This window comes from Thalassophryne amazonica, chromosome 16 (genome assembly GCF_902500255.1).
Source record: "Thalassophryne amazonica chromosome 16, fThaAma1.1, whole genome shotgun sequence".
Classification (NCBI taxonomy): domain Eukaryota; kingdom Metazoa; phylum Chordata; class Actinopteri; order Batrachoidiformes; family Batrachoididae; genus Thalassophryne; species Thalassophryne amazonica.
The window spans coordinates 47,704,698-47,717,559 of NC_047118.1; the positions used below are offsets into that span (position 1 = coordinate 47,704,698).

General features: G+C 37.4%; 1 protein-coding gene and 1 long non-coding RNA gene across 2 annotated transcripts in view; both read left to right on the plus strand.

Moving 5' to 3' along the window:
• The first annotated feature begins 3,946 nt into the window (after positions 1-3,946).
• On the plus strand, positions 3,947-5,644 carry LOC117528511. Its single transcript, XR_004565792.1, has 3 exons — positions 3,947-4,058; positions 4,694-4,744; positions 5,528-5,644. It is a non-coding gene; the product is annotated as an uncharacterized LOC117528511 (long non-coding RNA).
• A 5,780-nt stretch (positions 5,645-11,424) lies between these two features.
• Positions 11,425-12,862, plus strand: part of cpt1cb (carnitine palmitoyltransferase 1Cb) — a 96,489-nt gene continuing 95,051 nt past the window's right edge. Inside the window, exon 1 of the mRNA XM_034189850.1 lies at positions 11,425-11,531. The gene's annotated coding sequence lies outside the window, so the exon portion shown is untranslated. The remainder of the gene's footprint in view (positions 11,532-12,862) is intronic.

Here is a 12,862-nt window from a genome sequence, read left to right on the forward strand (position 1 = left end):
GAGCAGCCAAGGAGAGAGAGGAATGTGAGGAGAAGGGAAGAAAAACCTCCACAGCAGAGCTCAGTTATTTTAGGACTTCATGTTTTTGATCCTAGTTGTTAAATTTTCTTTTTTAGAAAAAAGGGCATACAGTACTGAGCAAAACATTTAACACGTAACTATTTGGAGAAGGAAAATACCTGTACTTTTTCCTCTGTACTCCCATAGACTGTATATGCGGTACAGTACACCATCACCACAATAAAGTCAAAATGAAGCTTTGAAAATGTGGTCATAGTGTCAAAGCTTTACAGAGTTATGTACAGCCGTTTTAATAAACAGTCCCTTCATTATCAGAGGTCATATGTAATTGGACAACTGACTGAAAGACAGGATCATGGTGATGTGTTCCCTCATTATTCTGTGACCTATTAAACAGTTCAAAAGTCTGGAGTTGGTTTCACGTGTTGAATCTGCATGTCAGTGCAAATAAAGGAGACATTATTAGGTTTATTTTGTTTTTCAGCCTATCAGACTGAAAACTGTAAGGAGTGGCCAAATCAAATTTTGGTGCGACACCAAAAGTTCTGGAAGACAATTTAAGTGGATGACAGCAAAATTCTTTCTTTGGTAAAGAAAAACCTCCTGACATCGAGCCAAGTCAAGAGTCCTCTGAAGCAGGCGAGTGTGCCGTCATCAAAGTCTTAATATCGAGACGCCTTCTCACATGAATGTAAACACAGAGATTATAGGAAAAGGTGCAGGAGAGGAACCGCTCAAGATCAGAAATGCAACATAGTGGAGGTGGAGCGCACACACACACACACACACACACACACACACACACACACACACACACACACACACACACACACACACACACACACACACACACACACACACACAAGTGGAAAACAGAACCATGAATTAAAAAAAATAATAGATTGAACAGTTTTTAAGATTTTCTTCATGCTTTACTGAACATTCACTTACAAACATCAATGTGCCACAGATTTAAAATAAATAAATATATAATCCAATAAATAAATAAATACATCAATAAATAATAAATTAAATAAATAAATCTGGGCATATGATAAGAAAGAAAAACAAAGGAAATCAGAATCACTCACTCATCTTCAACCGCTTAATCAATTCAATCTACACAGACTTTAAAATGAATTTCAAATGCAATCGAAATAATAAAGAATAAATAAATTAAAAATATTAATATAAATAATAATAATAATAATAATAATAATAATAATAATAATAATAATAATAATAATAATAATAGCAGTAGAAATGGGTCACCGGAAGTGTGAGTTTGTCTCGCGGGGAGAGGGGGCGGTGTCACCGGAAGTTAGTTTGGTTCGCGGGTGAGGGAGGTGTCACTGGAAGTGAGTTTCTTTATGACGTAATATGCGGATTAAATAATTTCATATTTAATACAAAGCTTGCTTTGTTCGGGGGTGGGGGAGCTACTTAGTGACGTGTGAGGTAATTTGTCGCTACAAAGCGTTTTTGTTCACTTGTTAGCATAAGTTGGACGCTGGTAGCTGCTGGGAGCATCTGAGCATCACTCTGTGTTTTATTCATCAGTCTGCGGGTTTTATCAGCACAAACTGAAAACCTTTTAGTCTGCTAACACAATTTGAAAGAAAGGAGACTCTGAGGTTTGTTCCTGACAGACGTTGAACGTTAACCAGAACTACTTCACATCACAACCAGGTAAATTATTCAGACTTTTAACACTCGTGTTTGTTGTTTTATTAGCTTCTGTGAGCTAATTTATTAGTTTTGTGATGATAGTTTTTAATTATTGTGTAGTGAAAAGCTTCCAGACTGTAGTACTACAACATTAATACATCGTACTTTACAAGTTAAGGTTTTGGACACTGGCAAATTGTTTTAAAAAAATCTGCTGTTTTTAATCCATTTTTATAAAAAATATTTCTGTCCCTTTTACAGAACACAAAACAGCTGCTGATAATCACTCAGTTAAAATATGATGTTAAAATGTTAATGAGAATGTTAAAAACATGAATAAATAAATACTGAAGTTCAAGAACATCTAAAATATTTTATATTTATCGTCTATAAGAAACTGAACATTTTGAAAAAGCATTAAATGTGCCTCTGTGTTAAAAGTGCAGTTAAATAAGTCTGCTTACTGCTACTAGTATTTTATGTTGCTTATTATCACATAAAAATTGTGCAAAATGAAACCCAAATCAGATTAATATTTGGAGTAACTTCCGTTTACCTGCAAAAAAGCACCAGTATTTTGAAAACGGCAACAGAGTTGAAAAAAAATTATCATGCAGCCTGTTAATTTGAAGTTAACTGCATCCAAAATGAATGAATGTTGTAGGAACTGAATCCATAAAAATCCACCTGAAAGAAATTTAGTTTTAAAAAATAAATTCATAAATATCAGCTATTCAGCAGCTTTCCATTCTTTTTTTTTTTTGTCTAATTAAATGTTTAGAAAATTTTTGCACTTAACTGATTTGAAAATTTGACAAGTGTATTTTACCGCAAATATTTCTCTCAATATGTTCCTTTTGATACACAAGAATGTACTATTCTTAGCATTAAGCATGAGGGGTCAGTGTGTGCTGTTGATTGATTAACTGTATCCACAAATAATGGAATTTTAATTGTGAAGTACTGAATTAAGATGTCATTTTATTCTCTCTGTCTCTCTCTTTCTAGTCATGACTCGTAGAAGTCTCCGCCTCATGTCTAAGAGCTGTTATATTTATGATGAGGACAAAGACTCCAGGAACATTACAAGTGCTTCAGTTCTTGAGACCCCTGTCAGGTATGTGATGTCATTCTGATTTATAACTTTAATTGTGATATTCTCTTGGCAGCCTGTTTCTTTTCTTTTTCCTCATATTATGAGTTCTCATGTAATCTACCCACACTTCTCCAGGGTTTTCAACAAGAAGAGCGGCACTCGTAAGGCCCGTCTGCCTGTTAAAGACGACAGCAGATCTGCAGATGCCGAGCCGCCTGTCACTGTCAACCACACTGATGGTGATAAAAACATTGTGTCTGTTCACTACAAAGGTAATACTGAAACCATTTCACCTCAACACAATGGCAGCCGCAGTTCTGAGTTCATGAATCTGAACATGCAACTCTGTAGCTAAAGGGAATTTATTCTTTAAAAAATTTGTCTTTTCTTCACAGCAGCTGCAATGAAGAAGGCACGTAATCTTCTTCTCATCCTCATCCTTCTCAGTAAGTAACATCAACATTCAGAAGGCTCAGGTTTGCAACTGCAGCTGTGCCCCCCACCCTCCTCTCACCCAGTCTTCAGATCAATTTCAAAATAAATTAATTTCCACTTAAATACAAGTTTTGCAGAAATGTCCAAGCTCATCACAAATATTTTGCTGGGGAAACTTTTTATTCTGCAGAAATTTGCTCAAAAGTATAAAACTGTTAAAATGCAGATTGAATTTTCCTGTTTAACTAAAATTAAACATTTAGTTGTATTGTCATCACAGCTCCGTTTCATGCAAAAATAAATAAATAAAGCAATAGTGTGTTTCACGCAGACATATAAGTATGGGGTTTTAAAGATGATTCACATGAAAACTCAAACTCTATATAACTGTAAAAGGAGTACATGTTCAATTCGTACTCACAAAACTTTCACTGCTGACGGCTGTGCATGAACTTAAAGTTGTGAAGCTGTCATTATCAGCGACACTGTCGAGGTGAATATTGTTGAAGATGAAAATGGCATCAGTCATTTTTTGTCACAACGTTACTTTTGGTGTTGATTGCAGACCATTTGTTGATTTAATTTCCAGTAAATTCCACCAGCTTCTCCAAGTTCCACTGTCACATTTTTTCTCACTTTTTCAATTAAAATTTTGAACAGCAGTACTTGGTTTCTTTTTCCTCTGTGATTCTTAGTGTTTTCCCCATTTTCTCCAGGTCTTTGGTGGTTCTTCCCATTTTTGCCTGGCAGGACGACTCGACTTCAAATTGAATACCAGACTGACGCCGTTTCTCCAACCACTCTTCAACCCAGCACCATGAAGGCTACATCTGCAGTGGTAGGCTTCACCTACAAATAATCTCTGCTGGCTGATGGATGTCTAGATGTATATAATGTGAAATTTTGAGTATTTAAAAATCTTACTGGGTATAGCTGTTTGCAGATGATGCACTGTTATAACCTCCAACAACTGTAGGAGGGGAGATTGTGTGAGGTTTAATTTGAAACCTGCTTTATGGTGTCATAAACACTGATAGTTAACATGCAGGTTAGCAGAGTGCTGCCCTTCCACTGGTTTGCTTTGTACTTTATTGCACTTGGCGTCCCTGCGTAGTTACAAACGGAATCTAATTAGTCAAAGAGAAGCTGTATATGAAGTGTTTAGCTTTGACTTGATTATAAAACTAGTTGGTTTTTCATTTCACAAGTCACTTAAATTCTGAAGACTTTCAGGAATTACCAACTTTTGAAATATTGCATCCTGTTTCAGAGCAGTGTTCATTGTTCTTGTTCATAATATAGAAATACAGTCACATGTCAGGAAGAGATTCAGTATGTAAAACTTTGTTTTTAGTACAGAACTGACAGCAAAGATTCTCAAAGTTTCCAGCAGTTTATTAGAAGAAATTCTGATTAATGTGAGGATTATCTTTCATGTTCTTGATCATAATTTTTTGTTATTGTTGTTTCCAGGATTCAGCCATTCTGCCCGTTGCTGTGCAAGAACTGCTTACTCGTCTTCTGGTAAGAAACAGATTGTTTTTAATGATAATTTTTTGTCAATGCTGTTGACGCTGTCTTGACCAAATGTTGGTTCAGTTCTTTGGTCAGTTTTTAAGGCTGTAATCAGATGCAGTTTTATTACATTCTCTTATATTGTAACATATTTTTAGTTGGTAAAATAAAACAGTCGGACAAAAAAGTGAATATTCAAGTTAAGTATTCAAGTCATAGATCTTTGCAATAAATATTCTAAGTGGTTGAACCACATTATGTAAGCAAACTAAGTCACGGAAGCCAAGAAGTCAAGAGTTGGTGCACAGTTTTACACATAAAAACCAAAAATAACCCACAGTACTAGTCAAAAGTTTGGACATACTTTCAAAAAGGAAAATCTAGTGTTCATTGTTGCTAAAGTCTTGTGTCAAAAAATGTTTCAACAAAAAGTTACAAATAATGAACATAATACTTTGAAGAAAGTCAGAAGCTGATTTCAGACTCAGGTCAGGCTGTCCTGAAGGAAACCTCAGTGACAGTCACACCATATGAATCAAAATTTGTAAACCAGCTCAGTAAGTGGATCCAGACTAACTCAGAGGACTGTAAGAGTCACCTTATTTCAGGTTAGAATTATGTTTGATGTTTGGCAGCACTTATGTGAAATGACAACTTGTAAAGTGAAGTACAAAATATACAAGTTTGGATATTTTTACTGCTCTGATATTAACATAATTTATTCATTAAATTATCATTGACTATTAAGATGAAGACAAGACCTTGACTTTATTTGTCTTGTGACTGTCCCAGGAGTTCTTACCCATCAAGCACAGACATCCTGCCGAACTCGATTCTGTCATTGACTCCGATAGTCTGACCCCCGAAGTGAAACAGGCCTTGGAGAGGTGGCTCGCTGAACACATCAGGGTAGGTGGATCTAGAAGTTGTGTCTACACGAGAGATGATATTCAACATTCAATTCCAACCACAAGAGATTTTCAGTTAGATTTTTTTCTTTTACACAAATCTTTGTCATTAAATTGTGATGAACGTTTTTTACAGGCAGATGGAGCATGTTGTCATTTTAGTCTTTTTGTTCTGTCTGTCCATTTGCATGTTGTATCTTCATCAGGAGTACGATGAGAGCAGACTGTGTGACCAGCGGTGCTCCACAGGCTGTGGACAACCCGCAGCCGACAGGATGGCTGACTTTGCCCTGGAGTCTCTAGGTTGGTAAAATTCTCCATGTCTTAGTCACGTGACTTTATTCATCAGAATTTGGCTGCAGGTTTGATTCTCTCTGTGGCCACCAATGCTACAAATGTCTGTTCGGGCTGCATGTATTGATTATTTTTATTGAAATTTCATGTGATAACTTTGCTGGACTCATTTGACATGACTTTCTGATTGAGAGAAAACGTTAAACAGGATTCATATTGCGGTCAGACGTTTACATACACATACAACCCCTGGCAAAAATTATGGAATCACCGGCCTCAGAGGATGTTCATTCAGTTGTTTAATTTTGTGGAAAAAAAGCAGATCACAGACATGACACAAAACTAAAGTCATTTCAAATGGCAACTTTCTGGCTTTAAGAAACACTATAAGAAATCAAGAAAAAAGATTGTGACAGTCAGTAATGGTTACTTTTTTAGACCAAGCAGAGGAAAAAAATATGGAATCACTCAGTTCTGAGGAATAAAATATGGAATCACCCTGTAAATTTCCATCCCCCAAACTAAAACCTGCATCAAATCAGATCTGCTCGTTGACATTGACCCTATGCCATGACATTGATCCTATGTGTCTTTTTGCAAGGAACGTTTTCACAGTTTTTGCTCTATGGCAAGATGCATTATAATCTTGAAAATGATTTCATCATCCCCAAACATCCCTTCAGTTGTCCAAAATATCAACGTAAACTTGTGCATTTATTGATGATGTAATGACAGCCATCTCCCCAGTGCCTTTACCTGACATGCAGGCCCATATCATCAATGACTGTGGAAATTTAGATGTTCTCTTCAGGAAATCATCTTTATAAATCTCATTGGAACGGCACCAAAAAAAGTTCCAGCATCATCACCTTGCCCAATGCAGATTTGAGATTCATCACTGAATATCACTTTCATCCAGTCATCCACAGTCCACGATTGCTTTTCTTTAGCCCATTGTAACCTTGTTTATTCTGTTTAGGTGTTAATGATGGCTTTCGTTTAGCTTTTCTGTATGTAAATCCCATTTCCTTTAGGCGGTTTCTTACAGTTCAGTCATAGACGTTGACTCCAGTTTCCTCCCATTCGTTCCTCATTTGTTTTGTTGTGCATTTTTGGATTTTTGAGACATATTGCTTTAAGTTTTCTGTCTTGACGCTTTGATGTCTTCCTGGGTCTACCAGTATGTTTGCCTTTAACAACCTTCCCATGTTTTTTGTATTTGGTCCTGAGTTTAGACACAGCTGACTGTGAACAACCAACATCTTTTGCAACATTGCATGATGATTTACTCTCTTTTAAGAGTTTGATAATCCTCTCCTTTGTTTCAACTGACATCTCTCGTGTTGGAGCCATGATTCATGTCAGTCCACTTGGTGCAACAGCTCTCCAAGGTGTGATCACTCCTTTTTAGATGCAGACTAATGAGCAGATCTGATATGATGCAGGTGTTAGTTTTGGGAATGAAAATTTACAGGGTGATTCCATAATTGTTTCCTCAGAATTGAGTGATTCCATATTTTTTTCCTCTGCTTGGTCTAAAAAAGTAACCGTCACTGACTGCCACAATCTTTTTTTCTTGATTTCTTATAGTGTTTCTTAAAGCCAGAAAGTTGCCATTTGAAATGACTTTAGTTTTGTGTCATGTGTGTGATCTGCTTTTTTTGTACAAAATTAAACAAATGAATGAACATCCTCCGAGGCTGGTGATTCCATAATTTTTGCCAGGGGTTGTAGAAGGAGGACTAGCTGAGAATTCTTCATCACAACCTCAAACCATCAGCCAGATGTTTGGAACATGGACACAATCGGGTGTTTCAAAAGGAGAATGACATCAAACACATATCAAAGCTGACTGTGGAACAGATAAAGCAGGCTAACGTTCAGCTTTAGGACTGGCCATGACTAAATCCTGACCTCAACCCTGTTAAAAATGTCTGAGCTTTGCCTAAAACAACACTGTAAAAAAGAATAGTTGAGAATACTCTCAACTATATTCTCAACTATTCTTTTTTTTTTACAGTGAAAGGTCTGTGCCATGAAACCAACATGATTTAGATTTTAGATTTTTTTTTTTCTCATTCAGGATGTATGTTGTACAGTCATTCCATCCCAGAAAATGAACAGTTTAGAGAAATCACTGAAAGCTCAACATTTTAATGACGTTCATGATCACAACTTTGTTTCATTGATTTTTCTGTATCCTGTTGAATGACTTTGTTTGTTAATTAAGAGTGAATTTCCTCATAGCTTTTGTTTGCCAAAGTTTATGTAGTTTCTTCATTGGTGAAGGTTATTTTGCTTTACATTGAATCAGTGGTTGTTTTATTCTTGGTAGGTTCCAGGGTGGTCCAAAGCCGAAGTTCTCAAACCTACCACGGTGGTTCAGGCTGTGGGCGTCTCTTTGGCTTCTTTCGGTGGTGCAGGTCACAGAGTCCAAGCGTTGTTATCCAGGTATGTTTTTTACCAAAATCTTTTTTGTCTTTCCTTGGGTTATTTGTTGCCACGAACTCTTCTTCTGTCTGAAGATATTGTCTGTAAAGATGATTGAATGTTTACTATTGGGTCTGATTCCTGCTCTGTTATTTCAGGGCCACTCGGGGCTGTTCCCAGGGAGGTGTTGGCCATTCCAGGGTACAAAAGGAACACTTCTCATCTCCCTTTCACACCCCGTCAAAATTAGTCATGTGACACTGGATCACGTGCCGCGCAGCAACTCCCCCAGTGGGCGCATTGACTCGGCACCTAAAGACTTCGAAATCTACGTAAGTGATCACAATCTAGAAAAAAGAAATGTGGAACTACACAAAACTAATTTATTTACTGAGAGAATTGTTGAATTGTTGTTTCCCTGCTCATAGATATGCTGTTAATGTGTTAACAAACACAGTGTTAACTGAACTGTGGGAATCGTGTTTAATTCAGATATTTTGAAATGTTGCCATCTGATCAAAGAAACTTTGACTGCTAACAAAATCTGAAAAATTGTAGCCGTTGAATTTGCTTCAGTATTTAAAAAATGTATAGATGGAACATTAAGAACTGTTTTACATTAATTGTTTTTAATATTACAATTAATTTCGATTCAGTAGTTGATTGCTAATTATTTTATGTTTAATCCATCCCTGAACATATGCAACATAGTTAATTGTGACTGTTTTCAACAAAAGCAAAAACTAATTGGTTTTAAACAGTAAACAACCTCAGAACACAGTAAGGTGCTTTATTGTGAAAGGGTAATGCTTATGCTCGCGGTAACAGGGGCCTATGGTAACATTAAATTTTACTTTATTTTTATCAGTTTTACATAAATACAATAATGACCAAAATCACGTTCTGTGAGAACACTTCACTAATCTGTAGTGTTTTTCATTTTTGAGTTCTTGTCCTTATGGTCATTAGCATTGCGGTTAGCTTAAGTGGTACATTCTCAACTTTGGTTCCGTTCGCTTTTCTCACATGTTCTCACTTGGTCTTTCTCAGGGGATGGTCAGCAAGGAGGAAGAACGGACTCTGCTGGGGAAATTTACCTACAATCAGGACGGTGATCCGACCCAGACCTTTGAGCTTTCTGTGAGTTCAGAGGAACTGATCTTGTTTTGACTGCAGTATTTTATCTGTCGGCTTTAATTTTAATCCTCTGATTTTTACTACAAGGCAGCAGCCTGGTGTCCTGCAGAACTTCACACATTCTAACAGTATGAACTTTGTTCTCTACTCTGCCTGCAGAAACACAGCGAGGTTCAGCGGTTTGTGGAGCTGCGTGTCCTCAGCAACTGGGGTCAACCTGAGTACACATGTCTCTATCGCTTCCGAGTCCATGGAACAATTGCGTCCACATAATGATTCAACTGGCCACAATGTACATATGTAAATAAAGAAATGTGTAAATAAAGTAATGTGGATCTTTATTCTGTCATTTTTTTATATACATATAAATTAATAATTGAAAAACTGCATTAATGGGGTGTCACACCACATGATGTTTCAAGCACTGAGCACAGCCCTGAACTGAGGAGAATTATATTAATTTTATTTCAGTTTAAACTTCCTGAAATGTGCTTGGGACAGTCACACTACCTGAGGTTTGTCATGTTTGGCTGAAAAATGTGAAAAAGTGGATGATTAATTACATAAACACTGAGAAGGTTTTGAATAAATTCATTTTTTTGTGTATTTGACACTTAAAACTACAAAAAGTCTATGTCAGGAGTCCCAACAACCACCCATATATGCGTTTATGTGTATTTATCAAATCTAAATTACAAATTGATTTAAAAGCAAAGAGTTTACATTGATTCAGGTTTCTTCCTGTTAAAAGGGAGTTTTTCCTTCCCACTGTCGCCAAGTGCTTGCTCACAGGGGGTCGTTTTGACCGTTGGGGTTTTTACGTAATTATTGTATGGCCTTGACTTACAATACAAAGCGCCTTGGGGCAACTGTTTGTTGTGATTTGACGCTATATAAATAAAATTGATTGATTGATTGATTCTGCATCATGGATTGGAGTATCAATTTCAGTAATTCTTGAAAACTGAATGTGCTGATTTATAACTTTGTTTTCCTTCTTTTAACAAATTTAAACATATTTTTTTCTGATTCCTAAAAGCCCAAAATAACTAACTTAATCTCTGTTGTATGTTTGTTTTACTTTTGTGAATTATTGATCTTTGATTTCACTGTAAAGCACTTTGGACACCATCTGGCTGCTGTAAAGGTGATATAAATGTTGACTGGAATCTTTAAATTGAATGCAGGTGTGAGTATGTGTGTAGGCTCTGCCATAAACTGGTGATCTGTCCAGGGTGGACCCTCCTCTCACGAAGTGACTGCTCTCTTTAGCTGCTGTTGAGACCTGCTGACACTAGGTGGCGACTTCACCATGAAAATGTCTGCTGGACACATGACGGGCACGCTCTCACGAGTGCCACTAGCTTAGCTTATGGCAAGCTAAAAGTGGACATGCTAGTTATGGCCGAACTGCCCAACTTTTTGATGCGTAAAAAGTAGTTCTCAAATCTAAATTCTAAAATTTACCAGTAATAAAATTCTAAAGATAACTGAAGTTTTAAGAGTGGCCGTAATAAATAGTTTATGAGCAACTTCACCTGTTATTGCTCAAGCACATTGTAAACATTGGCACGATGTAGTTTGATGCGGAAGAGCACACTCTCACGAGCGCAAGCTAGTGGCGCTCGTGAGAGTGTGGCGAAAGTAGTCCGGCGAGTTCAATCTGTGGGCGCGAGCTCTCCCACAATTCCAAAATTAGTAGAGATGTCGGTCCAATGAGAGCGGCACTCTGAGCAGGGAGAGCGGTCACTTTTAGCTTGCCATAAGATAAGCTAGTGGCGCTCGTGAGAGTAAGGATAAGTGGGATAGACAGGAAACTCCTGAAAACGCTGTTAGGAGTAGTAAAATGGCCGTCGCTATACTTCCGGTGAGCCAAACCAGCGTCTGACAAATGAAAGAAAAACGCCCCCTTCTGCTGCGCGAGCTCAAGCACATGAGTGCAGACTCACTTTAAAGGGAGTGGCACGGAGACTTTCCTAGTGATTTTTGCCTTTCTTGCTTCGGAACGTCGTCGGGAAACTATTCAGGTAGATAAAAAAAAAGCTGTGTTAAATCATCTTTGGTGAGGGTGGCTATTTGTTGAAGTGTATTTATTTTTGCTTTGTGCATCGCTGTGCTGCGCGCGAGCTCCGCTGATCGCTGTTTGCTGAATGGAACCGAAACATATTAGTTCACAGTTTCCCTGTAAGAATTCACTTTATAGACCCTTTAGCCTGCATTTTGTTTAAGTTCTGCTTAATAATTGTTGCTGTTGTAGTAGAATATGTTGCTGTCTGCCCACCGTTTTCATTCAAACAATTAGCCTCCTCATCATCACTTTAACGCAGGGTGGTGACCAAGTGAAAAGTGCACTTGGTTTCAGTGCGGAAGGTTCCCGGTGGAATTATGTCAAGAAGGGCATCCGGCGTAAAAATTGTGCCAATTCGATATGCAAATCCACCTCAGATCGAAGGGACTTAATTTATTATCACGTTTACGTCCAGTTTTCTTCACTCAAGTCAGTGACATGAATGTCTGAAGCTGAACGCTGAAATCTGCTTGCAGCTGATATCACATCAGTGATTTACAGTGTGGTAAATATTTGTGGAATTGGCAGTCTTAAAAAAGCGACTGAAGGAAAACAATGAGAGAAGCCACCAAGACCCATGGTAGCTCTGAAGTAGTTCTAGTCTTCTCTGGCTGTGATTGGGGAAACTATACATAATGTAGGTATGTGATTAAAAAAAAAAATTAAAGTTAAAGGAATTGTAACAGAAATGGTGTGGTTGGAAAGAGCTTATTGAGACCTTCAAAATGGTGTTTAAATATTTGTTCTATGTCACATATGAAGAAAGTTATGAGCATTTGAAGGTCAGAAGAGCTTGATAATTTACGTCTGTGTGCTTAACCCTTCTGTATCCCTCAAATCTTGCTGACACCCTTTATCTTTGGGGTCATTTTGACCCCACTTAAATAAATCCTCTGAAAATTATTATAATTCTTATTGTAACACAGTTTTTTTTTGTGACAGGTACTTAAAATGTGTTTACTAACCATCATAAAAAAATCTTTACAAAGCAATCCCATACTCCCGCACCCCTTTATGAACCTAGAAAATCTGTTATGTGGATATAGCGAAATATATAAATCATCATAAAATCTCATTGATTGACACAAAATTTGAAGGAACTGGAGTGAGATATATATGGTATATAGGTGCTGGAGTGATGAAGAGCTCTAATGTTGACTTTATATCTTGCACATGGCTGACAGCATATCCAGTGGGGCCTGGCACCATTCTGATGACATTAGCAACACTAAGTCTACCCTGTTGTACAGGTGGGGACACAGACCATGTCAGATTTCCATTTTTGGAAAG